This window comes from Pseudorasbora parva, chromosome 1 (genome assembly GCF_024679245.1).
Source record: "Pseudorasbora parva isolate DD20220531a chromosome 1, ASM2467924v1, whole genome shotgun sequence".
In the NCBI taxonomy this organism is placed as follows: Eukaryota; Metazoa; Chordata; class Actinopteri; order Cypriniformes; family Gobionidae; genus Pseudorasbora; species Pseudorasbora parva.
In genome coordinates, this window is record NC_090172.1 from 41,710,361 (window position 1) to 41,733,600 (window position 23,240).

General features: G+C 38.1%; 1 protein-coding gene across 5 annotated transcripts in view; it reads left to right on the forward strand.

Annotated features, from left to right (window-relative positions):
- The first annotated feature begins 16,878 nt into the window (after positions 1-16,878).
- gas2b (growth arrest-specific 2b) overlaps positions 16,879-23,240 on the forward strand; it is a 30,577-nt gene continuing 24,215 nt past the window's right edge. For 2 of the 5 annotated variants that reach the window (XM_067441012.1, XM_067441031.1), the window contains exon 1: positions 21,163-21,329. The gene's annotated coding sequence lies outside the window, so the exon portion shown is untranslated. Of the gene's footprint in view, positions 16,969-19,283; positions 19,399-21,162; positions 21,330-23,240 lie in introns of those variants that run through there. The other 3 variants (XM_067441039.1, XM_067441022.1, XM_067441049.1) reach the window with 3 other exon arrangements.

The window sequence follows — 23,240 nt, forward strand, 5'->3', positions numbered from 1 at the left end:
AAATTGGCTGACTGTAAATGTTCTATGTATTAAGAGTAACTTCAAGTGCAATCGTGCGTCGCAAGTTTTTCAATTATTCCATTTCAATTATTCTGAGCCTTTGCAACATTGAGAAGCCTTTAGAGTTAGTCAGCAACTGGCTTCCAGAACTAAGGCTCGGATAATGAACCTGACTGGAGTCAGCCATGGAGAAATACTGCTGTAGAGAATTCCAACCAAGCAACTGGTTTCCTCTGTCTCTTTCTGATTGCACTAAGGGAGCTGTACAATGTCATTTAACAGCACAACAAAGTGAGTTTGTTTATACCTCATGACATGTTACTTGCCCATCGTATAAGTCCCGTTTCTGAGAGATTAAAGAGGACTTTGGTCTTTGACACGGCAGAGAAAAAAAGCACAGTTTTTTTAGATGATGACATAAAAGCAACAAACATAAATGTTTCTCAAGCTCAGCAGTTTGTTTCAATTGGATGGTGCTGTTCAATTTGGGTTTTGGTGTAATAGATTAAACTTGGGAAAAGATTTGATTTTAGATCATTGGGAAAGCCTGGGAACATTATTAAAAAAGCTACAAAATGCAAAAGCACAGAGTGTCAAAGCTACAGACTCTTTAAATTCCATTCTTTTAACTCCATGCCATTTTGACATCTGTGAATGTTAGTTATGCATGGGTTAAAAAATGTTATTTTTGTTTTTATAAATGTTTTTTTATTTTACTATAACTATGTTCTTTTACGTCACTAAACTGTTACTGATGTGTGAATTTCTTTGCACAATTAACCAAAGGCAACCTGTAGTGTGGGATTTTAGCTGGGATGGGGTAAAAAGTGTCCGTTGGGAAAACAAGGGAGAACCTATCTAGGGCTGATATAGCCCTAGAAGCTGGTAATAACCATATTCAATGTACAAAGCAATAAAGCCATGGTAACAGATACTTAGCAGTCACTTCACCCAAAAATATTTAACACGTTAGAACATTTAACTGTAATCATTTTGGTTTAAATGTTTTGTGATGACAATTAAAAAAAACACAGAAAAGATTAAACAATTACTTACTGTTAAAGTATATAAATATAAATATATATATATATATGAAAATATATTTAGATTTAGTAAGAGTCCAGTGCAACTCTCTTTAAGAGTTTGTGTGCTGGACCCACTCACCAGAAGAGAATGATTCTTAAGTGTCACCTGCAGCTGCTTCCCGGGGAAAGTCGTACCGGGGTCCTCAGCTCCGCAGGTGGCCGCACCTCTGTAGTCGTCCTGTATGGTTGCTTTTTTGAGAGTATGTTGTTGTCGGGTATCTTTTACGTTAATCCTCTCTTTTTGTCCTTCCCCACTGTTTCTGGTCTGTGTTTTGTCTGTGGCTAGAAAAGCGCTCCCCTGCTCCCCTCTTTTCTCCTTGCATTTTCCCACTACTGTTGCAATATTCAGTGACACAAGGATTGTGTGTATAAAGGTATTCAAATATCTTCAAAAATGACAGTAATTTGCCTGATGATTTTGAGGTACCTTATTCTTGTTTTCTGCCTATGAGTAAAGTGTGAATATGTGGCTTCCTTTTGCTGTGTTACTGTAAATGGAGAGGTTTGTTGATGTGAAATTTAAATGCTCTATATAGCCTTTTTTATATAAAATTATAACAAAATTGTACTTGCCTGTGTTGTTTTACTGGAATTCCAATAAGCTTTGCCAGCACAATGTACTTTATCTACCTGTTGTATGTCTGCATGTTGGTAAATCATCTAAGTTTTTAGCCCCAGCATTGGTTATCTATCACCCATATAGCATCTGTGTCCTATCCCTGCTCTAGTAAAATCAATATAAGGGCCCCTCGAGATCAGCAAAACCTATTGACCCACACAAACCTCCTAATGGAGACAGGAAGGAGGGGCTGCACTTAGAAGCTGTTTAGACTCAGACTCACCAGCATCGGCCATCCAGGAAACCTGCTCTCCTAAGTGTTGTTTAGCATTAGCAAACAAATAAAAAGGTGTTTGCAACTGTTTTTTAATTAATATTTTCAATGGTATAGTTTAGAAAGGTTTAGAATTTCATCATTTGGAGCATCCAGTGCCTTAATAAAATTTTCTCAAACATTTTATCTTTAACAAAAATTCTATCTAGACGTTATCGTCAAAGATTATTAACATTTAGCATATAGTTTTGTTAGGGGTTCACAGCTTATGACCCAAGACCAGTAGTGAAAAATGGAGACCAAGAGTCAGGAGTGTAATTAAAGGTAGGGTAGGTAAGAATTGGTTAAAAAACTTTTTTCCAAATTTGTTTAAACTTTATTTATATATCAATACATAATTAAAATGTAAGTACTCTGATAAAGAACTTATAAAATTACATAAAAATACAAAGAAAAATACAGAGTGTCTGTAGACCTCTCAGGACTGTTTTAAAGACAGCTCATTATTTCCATTCACTCCACCTTCTCCCTTCTGGGCTCTTTCCAAAGCCACGCCCCCAAAACACATGAACGCGCTACGCCAGCCGCTCAGACGAGCGGAGTGCATGTAGTCACATCATGTCAGAATCACATGTAATAAAACATCTAACTTTATCGGTATGAATATGAACATATAAGATGTCTTTTAGTACTCACTATCAAGCTAGAACCGATACTGGTAAAATTTGCAAACGAGCTAGTTATATTTATAAGGCAAAGCTAAAAACAGGTAGCATCAATACATGTTTTTCCAATAACATCAGTTATAGGCTACTGTGATGAAGATGAATTTCGTGTAAGATTCATAACCTATACTGTGTTTTGCATGTAAAGCCTAGTTCAGACTGCATGATTTTCAAACTCAAAGTCGCAAAACCGCGACTCAAAATCGGAGCAAAAATCGGGCAGTGTGAACTAGGCTTAAGAGTTTCCATGATGAAAGCATTGTTGATTAGTAGTAGCTAAAGCTAACTTATAAAAAAAAGTTCCTGGATGCGGTGTACTGTGCTAGTGATACATGCTTCATGAAAACATAAATCAAAAAAATGAAAGATTACCTGTCCATCAGAAATACAACCATCAAGGAGTCGCTTTTCAGCCCCTTGAGGTCCCTCAGTTCTCGCCATCGTAGGAGAGCCACGCCGATATTTATTCGCGTTTGATTTCTTTGTTTATCCAAATACTTTTTGTGCATTGCCTTTTCTTGTACCGTCTTCCTTTTTTGCATTGTTTGCCTTCGCTGACTGCAAAACCCAGCATGTGAATTTTGAATTCTCTTTCTCTGTCATTATTTTGCTCTGCGCGCATGTGGGCAGATCCTGTAGCTAAAGCGGTGGTAGCCCTGGTAGCGAGAGAGAGTGACAGTCGCCCAAGCCAATCACTTCTTTCGTCCCCGGACGAAAATAATGAGCAGTGTTTATTGCAGATTAATCACTCAATTTTTATACTATCTTTTTCAGAGTACTTACATTTTAATTATGTATTAACATATAAATAACGTTTAAACAAATTTGGACAAAAAGTGTTTAGATAATTCTTACCTATACCTTTAATTAAAAGAAATATTTACTTATGAATAGTTTGCAGTTTTAAACGCCGAAGCCAACTTCAATCTCACGAGGTGTTCGTAGGCCGTGCTCCCTCTCTCACCATCTCGTTGCCTCGCCCTATCGTATATACAATTGTGCCAACAGTTTTCATCTGTTTTCAAGGTCTATCCAAATCATTACTGCAATGTGGATGCTTATGGTTGGCTTAGAGAAAATGCACAGTCATAGTAAATTTCCACACATTGTCAGTTAATCTGATGCACATGTCCATAGACGTGTCACTTGTTGATGCTTTCACCCCGGAATTAGGCCCGTAGAGATCTTCCAGGTCTGGAACAGGTACCAGCTTGCCCAGAACAACAAGTCCACCCATCTCTTAGTATGTCCATTCTCAACACTGATCTCTAACACAGAATACTGTGCACATACAAAGATACACAGTCTCTCCAAGGTTGGAGCTGATTAAGCTCCAGTTCTAACCAAAACATATTGTGCTTTCTCTCAAAACATAAAATGTGCTTTCTCTCAGTGAGAGGTACAGACAATAGTACAGGCAATATTCATCTTGACTCTTTAGTGTTTCAGTAAAAGGACATATAAAATATAATAAATTAAATGAATTGACAAATCCATATTTCATATCTGGAAGGCTAAGTGAGCAAACACTGCTTCTGCACTCCTGACATGTTAGGGGTGTGTGATACCTCCAAAATCCAAACACACAACACCTTGTTGCAAGTTTAGTGACGCATCACACATCTCTAGGTCAGACCCTCAGTCACTCCTCAGAGACCAAATATACACTCTAAAAAATGCTGGGTTGTTTTAACCCAATGTTGGATCAAATATGGACTAACCCAGCAATTGGGTTGTTTTAACCCAACAATTGGGTTGTTTTAACCCAACAATTGGGTTGTTTTAACCATGCAGTTGGGTTAAATATTTGCTTAAGACAACCCAATCGCTGGGTTAAATTAACCCAGCTGCTGGGTTAGTCCATATTTGACCCAACATTGGGTTGTTTTTTACCCAGAATTTTTTAGAGTGTACACTTTAGAAAACAAGAAACAAAGCAAAATCATAATATCCCCCTTTCAGTTTGCATTGGCGGTATGGTTCTATTCTGGGCAAGAATTACTGCGCTTCCATGCAGCCTAGCATGGATAAGAGCAGGGAGAACGGGATAGCAGCTGATAATACTAAAGGAGCTTATACATGTATGCTGTGATAGAACTCATATTCATATAGGTAGATATGATCAGCTGACAGTCAGTTTATGTGAGCTTGACTAACATAATGCTATGTACGATTATGGTCTAAGATTAGGTTAAGCAAAGAAATTGATAGTTTAAGTCAGTTTGACCCTATGTCAGTACTTTCAAATAAAAAGCCACAGTCTTCTGATTCAGACACATCCGCATCCCTGCAGAACACCACACAGTGAGAGAGGTGCAAATGAGACACTCGACTGCCAGAGACGGCCAGACAATGTCCTTCTCACTAGATTTAGAGGTTGTGACCTTGACAGTCCTCACTCACTCTATCTATCTATCTATCTATCTATCTATCTATCTATCTATCTATCTATCTATCTATCTATCTATCTATCTATCTATCTATCTATCTATCTATCTATCTATCTATCTATCTATCTATCTATCTATCTATCTATCTATCTATCTATCTATCTATCTATCTATCTATCTGTCTTTCTGTCTATCTATCTATGTCTCTCTGTCTATCTGTCTCTCTGTCCGTCCCTCTCTCTATATATATACATATCCCCATTAAAATGCATTTTGTCAAAATTATTTGACTGTAATATTGAAGTATACAGCAAAGAGGAAAAAATGGATATCTGTAGACTCCACCCCCTGGAACACAGCTGAGTGGCCCTGTGCATTCAGTCAAAGTCAAGCAGTCCCGCTGCTGGAAACCGTCGCAGTCTGGACTACGTCCAGCTTTGCCCTTTCTGTTACATTGTGTAAGTCAGTTACTAATTGGATAACCTTTCTTTCAGCAACTGATTTACAATATCAGATTGACTGAAGAAACTCGTTCACACTCGGGTGAACGTAATTGAAAGCTTGTCAATTGAGTGTGGACGTGTAATTGCTCCGAGTGAGGTTTTGTTCAAATGCCACAAACAAAGATGCACAGGTTACTATTTTCACTGAAATATTGATTTGAAACACAATTCTGATAACCCCACATTCCAAGGTGGAGACTATAATAATAGCACATAATTCATATTTAGCACTTTTTAAATAATAATAATCATTAACATCTATACAGTTATTTTAATGCTTCAATAACATTATTTTTAAATTATCTTTAAAAATGAATAATCAATGATCTGCCAAGGTAGAGACTATAATAAAAGCACATAAGTAATATTTAGTCACTTTTTAAATAATAGTAATCATTAACTTCTATGATCATATTTGAATGTAATCCATTTTAAATCTTCTATAATATATATTTAAAAAAAACATGTTTAAAAGTGAATAATTATAATGCGTAAAGAATGGAAAATGAACGAAGTAACTCTTCTTTTTGACAACTCATTTGTAAGCAGGTTTCATGTTGAGCTATTGCTTTTGCTAATTAGACAACCGCAATGAGACATCACTTGTGACCCTATTACATGTGTTTACTCTGGTTCTCTCAGCCGTAACCGTCATGGATGTCCAGCATTGATCGCGGTCCACGCCCTGCTCACTTAGTGTTCATTCAAGCTTCTCTGTTCTAATGTCATGCTGAAAATAAATACAACAACGTGCACAGACTATACTGGCGTAATAGCTTATTGTTAGCAGGTGTAAATACTTGTAAACATAAACCAGTGTTTTTTTGCTGGTGGGTGGAAGTGCATGCGTGATTGGGGGGCAGGTGTTGCAGTGGTCTCTTGGGGCGTGGAGGGGTGGTGTAGTGAGACTGGAATCACTCTTTGATGACAGGGGCCAGCATGAGGACCCTGAAGACTCGCCTCAACCCATAAATATCCCCTGATCCCCTCATGGACAGGGGCAGGCGACTGGTTGGCGGATACAGTGTTTCGTTCTCCTCTGGGAGAAGGAGGGAGAGGTGAGAGTAGATGTCTATGTAATCCATCTCATGTGTGAATGAATGAGATTTCATATTAAAACCGAATAAGTCCCTTCCCCCACTGGCCCAGCTCTCAGTATCCTCATCAATTATTCCACAGTCATTAAATTCTCATTTATTCCAGCAGAGGAGCATATAAACCAATGGAAAGGAATGTTTATGTAGGTTTTGTTTAAGTGTCGATGTGTACCACTATCACAAACCCTATGAAACCTATGACAAATTATGACAAGTGAAACAATTCAATTTATACATTTTTAAAAAGCAGAGGGAGAATCTAGGCTTTCTCTCTCTCAGCACCACCCTTTAGAAACCACCCGACTGCAGGAGTGTTTGTGTGTGTGTGTGTGTGTGTGTGTGTGTGTGTGTGTGTGTGTTTGTCTATAGCCTTGGGTGGGTTTTTTTGCGTCAGTACTGCATACTGACGTCTCATATGCACTTCCTGTGATCAAGATTCACATCATGTTCAGGTGCTGGAAGAGGAAATCTTGTGGGTGGGGGAAGTCTTGATACAGAAAGGGGAAGCCATTACAGCTGCTGAAGGAATTCTGCAGATCGTGGACATGAATATCTGCTGCTGTGCATAATTCAACAGATGCATCTGTTAAACTCTGTTACAGAATTTTTATCATTTTAATGCATCACATGGGCATTAGCAAAACTGAAAGCACGATCCTGTGTCTATCAACTACGGCAAATTACATAATTAGGAAATTAGGAATATTAAATAATTAAAATTAGAGTTTTTCTGGGCAATAATGATAAGATGATAAATATTTTAAAATTATGGCTGAATCTGATAAGCAGTCATTATTATTATACTATTTTTTTTTTTACTATTTTGTCTAACTAAATCGAAAATAAAAACTCAAATATTTTTTTTTTTAAATGCTTCAAGTGAATTTAGGCATCATAACATATTATAATATATAATGAATATTAATTTTGACAATTACTACTGTTTTTTAAAGATTCATTTAAGTGAGTGCTAAATGTGTAATCTAAATGTACAAACAGGGAAAATGAACATGCATAATATCAAATTTCAATCGTTACCAAAAACTCCCCCTTTAATTCTATCAGCCATTAACTGATATGGTACATTGTGCATCTCTATAAGCAGCGGTGCTCCTCGCCATCATCTGAATGACAGAGTGAGTGACAGAGAGGAGAGAGAGCGACTGAGGGACTCAGGGGAGAAGCCTGACCTTTAAACAGAGCTGGCTGGTCCACAATGAGACACGCGTCCCACAGAGAGGCAAGACACGGTGGAGACAGCGCATAGAAATGGCCAATGTGTTGTGTATATCAGTTATTTAATGCAATACCATATATTTTGTGTATGCATTTAAACATTTTGTGGAATTATTTTTTTGAAGAGCTGTAAAACTGCTCAACAAATGTTTTTACTTGTTTTACCCACTAAAGTATATAGGATTTTGTAGTTATATTTATACCAGGAAAATTTATAAACAAGAGACTTACAAAAATGAATGACTGAGGGAGAGAATTAGCGATCAATTAGTGGAGTCATTCTTTGTGTGTGGTGGTGGTTATGAATGTGTGTGTGTGTGTGTGTGTGTGTGTGTGTGTGTGTGTGTGTGTGTGTGTGTGTGTGTGTGTGTCAATGCTGCCAGACTGGGCTTTATTTACTCAGCTCTCACAATACCCCTTCACCAGATGGGAACCAACAGAGTGAGGGGGGAAAGAGAGAGGAAAAGAGAAAAAGAGAGAGAGGAAACCGAGGGAAAGAGAGGAGTGGGAGGTGTGTGCCCCATACTCACAGCCATGAGGACTCCTTTGTTCCTCATCAGACCCCTATTGCAGCATGGCAGGGTGACACAGGCTGGCTGTAAAATCTCATTAAAAGAAAAAGAGAGAGAGAGAGAGAGAGAGAGAGAGAGAGAGAGAGAGAGAGAGAGAGAGAGAGAAGAGAGAGAGAGAGAGAGAGAGAGAGAGGCCTCAAGAGGGCTTGAGATCCCATTAAGACGTCGGCATACAGACTTCAATTATAAAGACTCCTGTCAACATGCATGTACAGAAACATCTGAGAAAAGAACAAAACACAGAAAAACTGAAAATGGTCACCAAGAGAGAGCAAAGCATTCTGAATACACCAACATTCAAATCAATACGTATTAAATAAATAAAAACAGAATGCAATGAGACATGCCAAATGTTACAGGTGATGATCTGTTTGTTTCTGTTGTGGGTGGGTTTTAGTTTAGTTTCCTGTGTTTCAGTTCATTTATGGTTTCTAGATGTCACGCCCATCTTTCATTTCGATAAATGGTTTGGTTGAGTATTTAAGCTGTTTCTTTCAGTTCATTGTTTTTTCTCCTTGTGTTTTTCATGGTTGTTCTGTTCCTGTGTCTCGAGTATGTTGTGTGGACATCATTTGGCCAGGCTATCATACAACAAAATTATGAGCATAGCATACATGCAAAAACAAGAGAACCAACTAAATATTAATAACCAATCGTGTTGTAGTTGTATTCATACATGTTAAATCATGTTCTTTTTCCTGTGAGCATAGTACAATTTTGCTTTGTACACACAGAAAAACAGGGGGTTGTACACTCATAGGTACACTTCAACTATGAGAGACAGAGTGAGAAAAATCACATTGTCTGATTTTTAACAATTTTATTTGCAAATTATGGTGGAAAATAAGTATTTGATCAATAACAAAAGTTAATCTCAATACTTTGTTATATACCCATTGTTGGCAATGAAAGAGGTCAAAGGTTTTCTGTAAGTCGCCACAAGGTTTTTACACACTGTTGTTGATAGTTTGGCCAAGTCCTCCATGCAGATCTCCACAGCAGTGATGTTTTGGGGCTGTTGCTGGTCAACACAGAATTTCAACTCTTTCCCAAGATTTTCTATGGGGTTGAGATCTGGAAACTGGCTAGGCCACTCCAGTACCTTTACATGCTTCTAACGAAGCCACTCCTTCGTTGTCCGGGCAGTGTGTTTGGGAGCATTGTCATGCTGAAAGACCCAGCCACATTTCATCTTCACTGGCCTTGATAATGGAAGGAGGTTTTTACTAAAAATCTCACGATACATGGCCCATTCATTCATTCCTTTACACCGATCAGTCGTCCTGGTCCCTTTGCAGAAAAACAGCCCCAAAGCATGATGTTTCCACCCCCATGCTCCTAGGTATGGTGCAACTTAGCATTCTTTCTCCTCTAAACAAGAGTTGAGTTTTTACCAAAAAGTATATTTTGGTTGCATCTGACATTCCTCCAATCCTCTTCTGGATCATTCAAATGCTCTCGAACAAACTTCAGACAGGCCCGGACATGTACTGGCTTAAGCAGAGGGACAGGTCTGTGAGAGCCAGAAATCTTGTTTTTTTTTTTTGTAGGTGACCAAATACTGATTTTCCACCATAATTTGCAAATAAATTCTTTAAAAATTAGACATCATGTACCTATGATGAAAATTACAGGTCTCTCTCATCTTTTTAAGTGGGAGAACTTGCACAATTGGTGGCTGACGCAATACTTTTTTGCCAAATACTTTGTGTGTGTGTGTGTGTGTGTGTGTGTGTGTGTGTGTGTGTGTGTGTGTGTGTGTGTGTGTGTGTATATATATATATATATATATATATATATATATATATACAGTCTTGTTCAAAATAATAGCAGTACAATGTGACTAACCAGAATAATCAAGGTTTTTCGTATTTTTTTTATTGCTACGTGGCAAACAAGTTACCAGTAGGTTCAGTAGATTCTCAGAAAACAAATGAGACCCAGCATTCATGATATGCACGCTCTTAAGGCTGTGCAATTGGGCAATTAGTTGAATTAGTTGAAAGGGGTGTGTTCAAAAAAATAGCAGTGTCTACCTTTGACTGTACAAACTCAAAACTATTTTGTACAAACTTTTTTTTTTTCTGGGATTTAGCAATCCTGTGAATCACTAAACTAATATTTAGTTGTATGACCACAGTTTTTTAAAACTGCTTGACATCTGTGTGGCATGGAGTCAACCAACTTGTGGCACCTCTCAGCTGTTATTCCACTCCATGATTCTTTAACAACATTCCACAATTCATTCACATTTCTTGGTTTTGCTTCAGAAACAGCATTTTTGATATCACCCCACAAGTTCTCAATTGGATTAAGGTCTGGAGATTGGGCTGGCCACTCTATAACATTAATTTTGTTGGTTTGGAACCAAGACTTTGCCCGTTTACTAGTGTGTTTTGGGTCATTGTCTTGTTGAAACAACCGTTTCAAGGGCATGTCCTCTTCAGCATAGGGCAACATGACCTCTTCAAGTATTTTAACATATGCAAACTGATCCATGATCCCTGGTATGCGATAAATAGGCCCAACACCATAGTAGGAGAAACATGCCCATATCATGATGCTTGCACCTCCATGCTTCACTGTCTTCACTGTGTACTGTGGCTTGAATTCAGAGTTTGGGGGTTGTCTCACAAACTGCCTGTGGCCCTTGGACCCAAAAAGAACAATTTTATTCTCATCAGTCCACAAAATGTTCCTCCATTTCTCTTTAGGCCAGTTGATGTGTTCTTTGGCAAATTGTAACCTCTTCTACACATGCCTTTTTTTTAACAGAGGGACTTTGCGGGGGATTCTTGAAAATAGATTAGCTTCACACAGACGTCTTCTAACTGTCACAGTACTTACAGGTAACTCCAGACTGTCTTTGATCATCCTGGAGGTGATCATTGGCTGAGCCTTTGCCATTCTGGTTATTCTTCTATCCATTTTGATGGTTGTCTTCCATTTTCTTCCACGGCTCTCTGGTTTTGCTCTCCATTTTAAGGCATTGGAGATCATTTTAGCTGAACAGCCTATCATTTTTTGCACCTCTTTATAGGTTTTCCCCTCTCTAATCAACTTTTTAATCAAAGTACGCTGTTCTTCTGAACAATGTCTTGAACGACCCATTTTCCTCAGCTTTCAAATGCATGTTCAACAAGTGTTGGCTTCATCCTTAAATAGGGGCCACCTGATTCACACCTGTTTCTTCACAAAATTGATGACCTCAGTGATTGAATGCCACACTGCTATTTTTTTGAACACACCCCTTTCAACTAATTCAACTAATTGCCCAATTGCACAGCCTTAAGAGCGTGCATATCATGAATGCTGGGTTTCATTTGTTTTCTGAGAATCTACTGAACCTACTGGTAACTTGTTTGCCACGTAGCAATAAAAAATATACTAAAAACCTTGATTATTCTGGTTAGTCACATTGTACTGCTATTATTTTGAACAAGACTGTATATATATATATATATATATATACACTGTAGAAAAATAATTTAGAAAAAAGTTAATTGGTTGCCTTAATATTTTGAGTTCATTGAAATTTTAATTTTGAGTCAATACAATGAACATTTTTTCATTGAGAGAGATGATCTCTTTTCATTCACAGAGAGAGAGAGAGAGAGAGAGAGAGAGAGAGAGAGAGAGAGAGAGAGAGAGAGAGAGAGAGAGAGAGAGAGAGAGAGAGAGAGAGAGATTAGATGCCTCTAAAAGCCACTTTGGTCAAAAATGAGATAATGATACTGAGTGAATGCTCTTCGCATATAGTATACATATCCATAAAACACTTTCACTTCAAACCCCCTAAATCCCAGCCTCAGCCTATTCAGAAGTTCCGGTATTTAGGTAGAAACCTATACATGGAAGCCTGACAAAAATGCTTAGTTTAAAGAAAAACATCCGACAGATTTAGAGGCTTTTGCATCTGAACTGTTTATATGTCTAAACAAATAGTTATATTACATAGATTATATACAAATACAATTACATTATATAAAGATATTATACCTTTCAAGGTTTTTTGTTGTCGTTGTTTCCCCCCAGCACTGTTGCATAAATATATATACCCACACAAAAACACACACATGCACATGGTGCCCTGACTTCCCCACCTCATGGGCCTGATTATTGATTTCACTCCTGTTGTGTAGACACCTCCTCTGCAGATTTGATTAGTCACACAGAGGTGACAGAGGGGAAGTAAAGCTCTTAGGTTAGAGAGAGTGATGACAGAGAGAAAGAGAGATGAGAAGACAGCTTAAAATGGTGGAGAAAAGAAAAAGGGTGCAACATTTTCTCTGATGACTGTGTTTGTGTCTAATTTTAAAGTAAAATTTTGAAATAACGACAGTCTGAGATTATTTTTGGTGCTTAAATTAATATGCTCTCATAATACATTCAACGCTTTAATATGTTTTGTGGGAAGTGAGAGATCATAATGATACCTGCTGGTTTTTTAGGTTTGATGTCATCATTAATTAATTCATGGCACCTTGCTGTCTAATGCACTGATGAACTGACTAACTGCTTTCTTACTAATGTGTCTTTTAACTGCTGTAATAAAACACACATATCTACACATAAACTGTGGAATATTTCTGTTTGTGTTTATGCAGGTTTCATAGTGAAAGAGTGTTAAATCACACACCCTGTAAAAAGCTAAAATTAAAAATAAAATCTCTTCCAAGTGTGAACACACAACTTAGAATGCTCTCGGGAGACTGCTTGTGCTTAACACTCCCTCTTTTAATTAGCATAGTCACATGGAATACAGAACAAATCTGCAGAAACCATCCAGCTGGGTTTAGACCATGGTAAAAAAATATGGACATAGTGTCCGTGACGTTACCTATAGGGTTCTGAAGAGCAGTTTTGAAGCCTCAAAGTCGGCCGTTGCCATCTTGGGATCACACCCAGATAACAGAAAATGGGCAAAGAGGCTGGACATAGCTTGAGGTGAGGTGTCGTGATGACCAACAGACAGCAGACAAACAGCAATCCACCAGTTGTCATGAAGGGAAAAATTAGATATTTAGACCAAAACCACAATTTGCACCAGGCTGTACACATGTTTTTTTCTGCTGTAAAGTTTTTCTGCTGGGCATTTTAACATGGAGCTCAATGAGATTCTGCTCCCTTTTGGAGCTTGTCTCTAGTGGCCTATCAATGAATTGCAGTTTAAGTCATTTCCGTATTGGCTTCAAAAGAAACTGGGGGATGTTGCTTGGTTAAGACATTGCAATTAAGTAAGCTACTTCTACCGTAAGGAAACAGCTTTGAAAGAACTAGCCAAGTGTGGACATATTGGTAGCATTTGAGCTAAAAGAGGAACATTTGATGATAACCAAGAGTAAGTGAAGAGTTGTGGGTTGTGTTTGTCAGCAAACACATTTTGCCCTCCACTCCCAGGACAGATAATTAGTCTATGCAGATTTAAAATATTTTTAAAGGTGCTGTATGTAAGTTTTTGACTGTAAAAAAAGCATAAAAATACCATGTTTGCAGATATTTAGGAAACATGCTGAGTTCACATGCTCATTTCTCTGAAAAACAATACTTTAGCTAGTTATTTTACTTAAAAAATGTGCATTCTGTGTCAAAATTTTAGTTTTGGTCCGTGAGATAAAGCACTTACTACCCAATAGTATTTCGACACCACGGGTTGAAATGGTAGAAAACAGTGTATTGTAATCATGGAAGCCAGCAAACAAACTGAGTCAGATATTGCAGCTTCAAACTGACCTAAAAAGCCTTGGCATCTATCTAAAAATCTGAATGGAAGCATATAAAAACGCGGATAAATCAACCCTCACCTTTCATTGTCATTTGTGCTTATTCCTGTTGCATGACCTCAAACTGGCAACCCATGTGAGCATAGAGTCTAAAGAGGAGCGGCGGGGCAAACAATATCAGATCCTGAATTTGGTCTGCAGTACCCATTTCATCTACTGGCTGTCATTCTTACATATAGCACCTTTAATTGGAATGCCTTTTTAGGAAATTTTGATTTTGCAAGATCTTTATTTTCAAAGGCCCATCATTTCAGAATTAATTTCTGGCTCCACATGAATACTTTGATATTAAACCATGAATATGTATTTTTCTCCTGGAAATGTACATCACAACATCCCTTATTTAAATAAGGCATATCCCCCCCCCCCCCCCCCCCCCCAAAAAAAAAAAAAACCTGATCGAGTTGTATTAGTAGTGAGTTGTTGTTTGGTCTGGAAACTCACCATAGACAGGGCTCATTCAGAGGGGCGAGATAAATGGATGTTTTTCAAACTCCCTCTGCACGCGATAGGATAGCGCAGGGCCGGCGTTTGCTATAGGCGAGCTAGGCGGTTGCCTAGGGCGACAATTGTGTTAGGGGCGCGAGCGCGCTCTAGTGCCGCCCATTACTTCCCATTAAGTATAGAATCGGAACAAGCGAAATACAACATAATGTTCATTAAACATGATCATCATAGGGCGCCCTCTCAGCCACACGTTTTATTACTTATCAACCTGATTATTAGATTGAATTGATGGTGATTATTGATTATTAGTTCAGGCGTTAGGTCAGGCAAGTGCTCATCTTGCGCGTTCATCAAAAATGAGGCGTCTAAACCCCGCGGATGCACAGGGACGGAAAAAGAGAAAAAAAGAAAGGAAGAAAATTGAAAGAAAGCCCAGTATAGAGGTTAGTCTTCTTATCTCAGCCAATAAGTTGTCAAACAAAATAAAATTACTTAGTATCAATCTTATCAACTAATATTTATTTTATAAATATTATTAATATTGTCACTAAGCTATCACTTGCTAGTTTTCTACATAATTACTATACGTATTGCAAACATAACTTCACTGACAATAATCTACAATAACCTACATGGATGTCATTTAAATATCAAAAGTCCAGTTCGTTATGAATATGGATAACGTATACATGTTATTTATGAAAAGTACAAACGCTCTCTACGTGGGCGTCGGAAGGAAATAAATACGGCCTCTCGGTTGTTGTTTTTTTTTTTACTGGAGCAGCCTAATGATAGATGCCATATTATTTACATTAAACACAAATATGTTGTGTTCACCTAATTCTTTACAGTGGCTGTGGTGTAGTGGTTAGACGCATGGTATCAAGATTTGATGCAGATCGATCAGTGGTTCGATCCTGCCTTTTGCCACACTCGCTCTATTCCCTTTTCCCATCACATATCAAATTGGAAAGGCATATATTTTTAATAAAAAGTGAGAAAATGTTTGAAAAGTGGAAATAAAGTGTCGAACGTGTTTAATAATAAGTGCTTCTCGGTTAGGCGTAGGCCTAGGAAAACAGACATGCTGAATTAGAGACGATAAAAGTGAGTGGAGTGGGGTGGGGAGGTGTGGGGGGCGCAAAACTCCATCTCGCCTAGGGCAACCAAAGAGCTAGAGCCGGCCCTGGGATAGCGCTACAACCAACCAGAGCAACGAAGGTGAAGCAGAGATAGTTGACAGATTAAACTTTCGCCATATGCGGTCGGCAAAACTCTGAACACATCTTCCTTTTTTAAGAATGACTTCAGTGCCGTTCTTTGTTCTTTTCTCAGAGAAAAGCTTAACTCCAAGTCTTCCAGAGTCGCGGTCAAAGCTGATTCGAAAGACCACCGTTCGCCAGCTTCTGTGTTTACTAGTAGCACGCATAGACAGTAAAAGCATGCAAGCGCAACTCTGCCATCATTATGTTAAGCCCCGCCCACCGACTCTATACACGATGTGATTGGCCTGACCAGAATTTGGTTTTTACAGCTTAGACGTGTATTGAGAGATTGTTGCTAGATGATACTCGCGGCAGATTAGATTTGTTGCAGCTAGGGTGCGTCTAGATTTCTAGCCTTAGTGTGTTGAAACTAATTTCTGAAACATGCTCAAAGTTGACAAATCGCAACACACTTGTCCAGCCAACCAATCAGTGCACATTTTGCTTTTTAAAATATGTGAAAAAATAATGTGTTTTTATTTACATTCGAGCATGAAAACCCATTCTAGCAGACCAAAAATGAAATCAAGACAAGGGCATAATAGGTCCCCCTTAAAGGTTTGTCTGTCCTAAATGAATCCGGACAGAGAAAACTAAAATGAATATGAATAAGCCTGGCAGAGTTCTGTCCTTTTTGACATACACTTTAACTTATCGCATGCGCATTCATCCAGTCGTTATTATACCTATAGGTGACTCACACTCCGCAGGATGGTCTGATCGAGGTGATGCGGCTGGTGACTCATTGGCACGCACATGCACTCATCCAGTACACTCTGTTTTTTCTGGCCAGCATTCAATACACTGCTCTACACCTCTGTTCCCATTTCTACCTTCTATTGTTTTTATCATTGGATAATCACCTTTCCATTCCAATATCGTTTGCACAAATGTTCACGGCACTGCTTTACTGTCTGTCACTCATTTCTTTGCAGACTGCTCTAAACAGCGCTTTCTGGTCAATTATTTCAGTATACAGCAGTCTGGATGAAGCAGCTAACTGTCACTCAGGTGGGCAGAGCAACAGAAGAGGTAAGACTATGAGACAGAATGAGTGATAAACAGCAAGATAATGAGAGAGAAAGTCTGGAAGAGAGATATAGTCAGAAGAGCTTCTCACAGTAACTGATCAAAGTAGCCATGTCCCACTGATTCATATTTAACACAACACACAAGATACACATTGAGACAGACAGAAAGATAGCCTGGTCTATGTCTATGCAGGTCTACCTGTATTGTGCAGGTGCCATGTTTGTATTCTTTGTGTGCTTTCTAGATCCTGTTGGTCTTGTGATTCCCAGGACGGAACAGAGACACACTTCTGAAACAGATAGAGAGTGTTTAACTGATTTTTTTGAATTACTTTTTACATTCGTTAAATCTAGGAAGACATTTAAAAAGGTTTGAATGAACAAGGTCATGTATTTGAATGTTTCAAAAAAAGGAATAGATGTGGCTGTGTGTCTATGCGATGAGTCATCCTTAACCTGGAGACACTTACACCTGTTTCCTCAGCCACAGCACCCAAGAGATAGCCGTCCCCTGCAGATTCAATGAACAAATCAAGGTCAGGCAGAGAGCTGTAGTAGAACTCACACACGCTTGCATGGACTGGAAAAGAAGTAGGCCATACCGCTGCTAAAATAACGTCAGTCTGAGTATGGATGTGTGCGCGTGGGTTAATGTTAAACTTTGAGTAGTGTTATATCAAATCCACGCAGGAGAGAAATAGTTCCTCCATTTACCCCCTGTCCCCCTCCCTCAAGGTTACTATTCTGAAACGTGAGAATTTGACGCACATTCTGACGCAGTCGACACTGGGGAATTTTAGCCCCACCCACCAACTCTACCTGAACCAATGAAATTCCATATGTTCCCTCTTCCTATGCTGTCCCATAAACATCGCGGAATGGCTGCAGTAACACTGAGCTTTATCGTACTATGCTGACATCTATTCAAAAGACCTGCATCTGTGGACAGACAGACAGACAGACAGACAGACAGACAGACAGATAGATAGATAGATAGATAGATAGATAGATAGATAGATAGATAGATAGATAGATAGATAGATAGATAGATAGATAGATAGATAGATAGATAGATAGATAGATAGATAGATAGATAGATAGATAGATAGATAGATAGATAGAACTGCAAATACGTGAATATGAAAGAGAGTCAGAGAGAGAGAATTTTCATTTGTCATTGTTTGAGATGCTGTATTATTCCAAACAGAACATCCGTCTGGCCTTGGCTCTCTCCATCTCATTCTTTTTTCGGTCTCTTTTCTCTCTGAATCTTTAAAGAGGATAGAAGGTTGCCATAGAGACAGAGATGCTTATAGTAGTAAAGTAGGAATGTGGTTGTCATGGAATATTTTGTAAAATAGAAGAAAAATCAATGAATTACTGAGGCTGGGCAAGAGCACAAACGTGCTGCGACTGAGTAAGAGAGACTAAGAGAGAAAGAAAGTACGGAGAGATCCTTCTGATCAAATCAATAATTACAAAATGCAAGTATCTTTTTTGTTTAACTTGACAATTTGTAACATATAACATCGAACAGCTCCAGCGTTTGGACATTTTTACAGACCCGATGATGTGAATGAGTGAAGATTGATAATGCACTTATAGCTATTTCTCCATCATGATTAATGATAATTGCATTACACATACACTTGATCCCATCACCGCTCACAATAATCATATTATTGTACACATACAGAACGGGCGCGAAGAGAAAGTCGAGGATGCTGCATAAGGACCACTGGGATCATACAAATATGTTCCTGTTTTTCTGGCTTGGGGTCTCCAGCAGATATTTCTAGCACAAACTACAATAAAATTAGATATCAGATAGGCCCATCACCAGTACCCACGCTACTGAAAACATAAATCTTATTTAATGGATTTGCCTGCCAGTGAGCTTGAAACCCACAGATATACTGCAGCACCACCTAGTGACGATTTTATGAATAAATCACATGAGGTTTCTGCTGGATATAGGCCTACGTCTCCTATATCCATGTCGAAGTGCCCTAAGGAAAATCGAACAAAATTGCTTAATATAAAACCTGAATTATTTATTTTCTCATAATTACAAAGCAGGAACTAGGCCTTTAGTAAATGATGAGAGAGACAAAAATGTGGAACAAAAATGTAAATTGCACAGTTTCAAGATATGATATGAACCAAATACTTAAGTCAACGAATACAGCTATCGCTCTATTAACTTCACGTCCTCTGCTGCAGTGTACAGTTTGACAGCTGCAGTAGGCTACAGTAATTACTGCAGTCTCACCCCGAGGCCATTGACCCGGATGTTGAGTTGACACTTTATGAACAGTGACTGCCTCACTCACTGTGTCTGCAAGGAAGCAATACTGTAATTAAATATGTGCCTTCGAGTAAATTAAGACATGGAGCACTTACCTGTGCGGCTGACTGTAGCCTGTTTGAGGTGAGATTATTTATTTTCCTCTTTTCATTCTGTTTTCAGCGTTGCAGTGAGGTATTGTTTTGTTCTTCAAAACATAACGAGGAAATTACTGAATTATGGAATGACTGAATTATTCATATTAAGATATATAGCAACCTGAGAGCATGACACATCATGAATTTGTATCGAGCAGGAAGACTAATGCTGTGGGACAAAGAACTCCAATTAGTGATGAGCCCATCTGATGCTGAACGGGCCACAGACCCCAGGGACCAATTTGGACAGGCACGTGCCTGGTGTTCCTGGGTTCCCGCGTGTCTATCCAAACACCAGACGCGTTCCTTGGTTGTCCAGGAAACGCAGAATCCCGCCATCTGTCACGGTCCTGCGCAACGATCCCTGTCGTGTAACTGGGGCTCTCTGACTAGGGGGAACACACATTTATTTATTACCACCATTTACAACAAAGTGGGCGGAAAAACAGACATCTTTGACACGCCCTTTTAGGTCTAAAATACGGCGTAAAAAACTTACATTAAAGCATTCAACCATATTAAAGCATCAACGCAAACACATACATTAATTCGAACTATAAAGGCCATGCAACATCAGCATTTCCACAACAGACATTTCAAATTAAACATAAGATATTCTAAATTAGTTAGGCCTGCAAAAACAAGCGCTCCCTAGCTGCATTTATTCGAAGATTTAAATGAACGCTATAACTCATCCAATATATTAGGCCTAAATTTCTGAAATATGGACATAGACTAGCCTACTTGGACACAGTGATAGCTTAGCGTACACAGATCACTCAAAATTGTAACGTAGGCCTAGACACCTCATTTTTTTTCTGTAAAGCTGCTTTAAATCTATATTTATTTGAATCGCTAAACAAATACATTTGAATTAAATTGAAAACATATATTTCACATTTTGCAAGACGATTTTAGATGAGTAACGCCATCTGCTGGTAACGCAAGTAAACTAGTGCGAGCTGGTTGTACAGTGTAGCCTACACACCGTGAAGGGCCCAGTGGTTCCCAGACCTGTCCTGGAGGACCCCCAGCACTGCACATTTTGCATGCTTCCCTAATAAGACACACCAGATCCAACTTATCAGCTCATTAGTAGAGATGGCAAGACCTGAAGTGGGTGTGTCTGATGAGGGAGACATACAAAATGTGTAGTGCTGGGGGTCCTCCGAGACAGGTTTGGGAACCATGCACGCTATCTGAACAGAACGGAACGGAATGGAATTGGAATGTTCTACTGGTAGCTATAAGATTAAACTAACCTGTTATTGAACAAATAGATCAAATACTTGATAAGCGGTTAGTTTGTAGCCTACGCCGCGTATGGCGAGTAGGCAAATCATGTGGGTAAACAAACAATTGAGAACTTTATTGGAACTTTTTATTCCAATTAAAAGTGGCTACATTTCCCCTAAAAATATATCCCCTGTAAACCACGAAAATATGAACGATTACGCTCAAATAGTTTTATGTTGACTTAAAAAACGGACTTATAAAACTACGTTATTAGGCTACCCCCCTAAATCTGGACTGGAGAGAATTGCTCCCAAAAGGCTGTTAATACATTTGTGAACAAATCTGACTGAAATTTGAAAACTACGGGTTGGATGTGTTGGCGAAAAGTTAAGTCTAGGTGGCAAGTAGGCTATAGCCATATTCTTTCTTAATATTTTGTTTCAGTTGAAAACAAAACAAAAACAAAAAACTTTTCTGCACAAGACATGTAGGAGCTAGCCCCTGCTGTTTGTGTGATATCTGGCGACACAATTATGAATGATCAAGGCGTGTTGTTGAACACGTCACTGATACTCCGTGAATTTGCTCTGCCAGTGTGTAAATGCAACTTGACACCGAGAGTGTGTGAAGAGTGAAAGTTTTGACAGTGACATTGTCGGCTGATCTGCTGAGGACGGAGAGGTAGGAACTGTTTTATACTGCCTTAAAATGTATAGGCTTAGAACGTATACGTGACTAAAATTGTGCATTCGTTTATTTACACAAATTAACAAATTAATAGTTTCTTAGCATATTTCAATGTCTCGAAACTTCACTAGCGGATAAGTAGGCTAGTGTAATGTAATGTAATGGTTTTCTCCGGTCTAATGCCAGATATTTATCGTAGCTACTTGGTGAAGTCAGAGATCTGTAAATAGGCCTAAATGTATAAAGGAGTTTTCATTATGATATTAGTTTAATTAGTTTCACGATAGTCCTACTTGGTGTGTGTGATATCAAATTAAACAGCAATTGAATAAAGTGTAATACACCCAAACAAATTTTTGCCATGGGGACACATTTTCATCTGTAGCCTGTAAAAAAAAAAAAAACTTAACTCTGCACTTACAGAAAGTTTATTAAGGCTGTATATTTTCTAAGAGTGAGATTTTTTTTTTGTTCAAGATCTTAACCTGGCCAGATCAATCTCTTACTTTTGGTGCCTAATATGCTCAGTGTTTCACTATCACATAAGTGCTCAGGAATATGGACTTAAACTATAGGGAATAATGGAAGACAGTATTTGCTTAACTATTGATAGTACATTGATATTTAAATTTAATCATTTATTTGCCCTCATGTCATTCCAAACACATTTGACTTCCTTTCTTCTATGAACTCAAGAGGAGAAGTTTTGATGAATGTTTGTGCTGCTCTCTACCATACTGTGATCCATATGGTCCAGAAAAGCGCTATATAATTTAACTAATTATTCAAGTAGAAGGTGACCAGATAAGGACAAAAGTCACCATAAATTAAGTCCATATTGCATTATATTCCAAGTATGTCTATATTCTTATACAACATAATCATCTTAGTGTTCTGAAGGCATAATGACTTTTTGTGAGGAAGAGATTTTAAATGATGCAAGTCTTTCCTTGACAATTTTACTTCACAAGCAGCAGTGTTCACTATTTACCTACATAAAATTGAAAAGATCTGCAATCTGTTGTCAAGTCAAGTCACCTTTATTTATACAATGCTTTTTTCAAAATCCATTTGTTTCAAAGCAGCTTCTTAGTGTTAACAGGAAAATATTGCAACAGGATTTGATTTTTTTTATTTACCTTTATTTTACTAGGAAGTCTCATTGAGATTAAAATCTCTTTTACAAGAGAGACCTGGCCAAGGTAGCAGCCATACAGTCTGACAACATATTAAAATACAACAATTACAATAATTAAAAGAAATAGTAATACATAGGATTCTCTCCACAAAAACAATCACATGCCTTCATTACCACTTTCTTTATGATGCCTTTAAATTCACTGATAGACACCAATTTCTCCAATTTTAAATCGTTTTGCAAGATTTGGCTGTACAGCCGCTCTGGAGAAAACAGTGATGTAATCCAGCTCATTTCAATAGTCATAATATAGTGAAATGTGGGCAGATCAGTAATTTAGTTAGTTAATTTAGTTTAGTTTAGTATTTTTTTTTTATTATTTTTTTTTTATTATTTTTTGGATATTTAGTTGAAAATGTAGTGTCCCCAACTGAGCAAGCCAAGCCAAAGGCAACAGTGGCAAGGAACTCCATTAGGTGGATAATGGAGAAAAATAAACCTTGGGAGAAACCAGACTCAGTCGGGGTGCCAGTTCTCCTCTGGCCAATTAACAAACAGTGTATGATTATTATTCTGGCAACCTTACAGGTTAGAAGTCATATTAGATGACAAGTCATATTAGATCTGAATATTCGAAAGATAAAATAATTGTAATATTCGTAAAATATTAAAATAATTAATTAATTAAAATTGTAATATTTTAAAATAATTGTATATAATTGCTTGTGTGTTCATTGAAAGAAAGAAAGAGATGAAATGGTGAATAT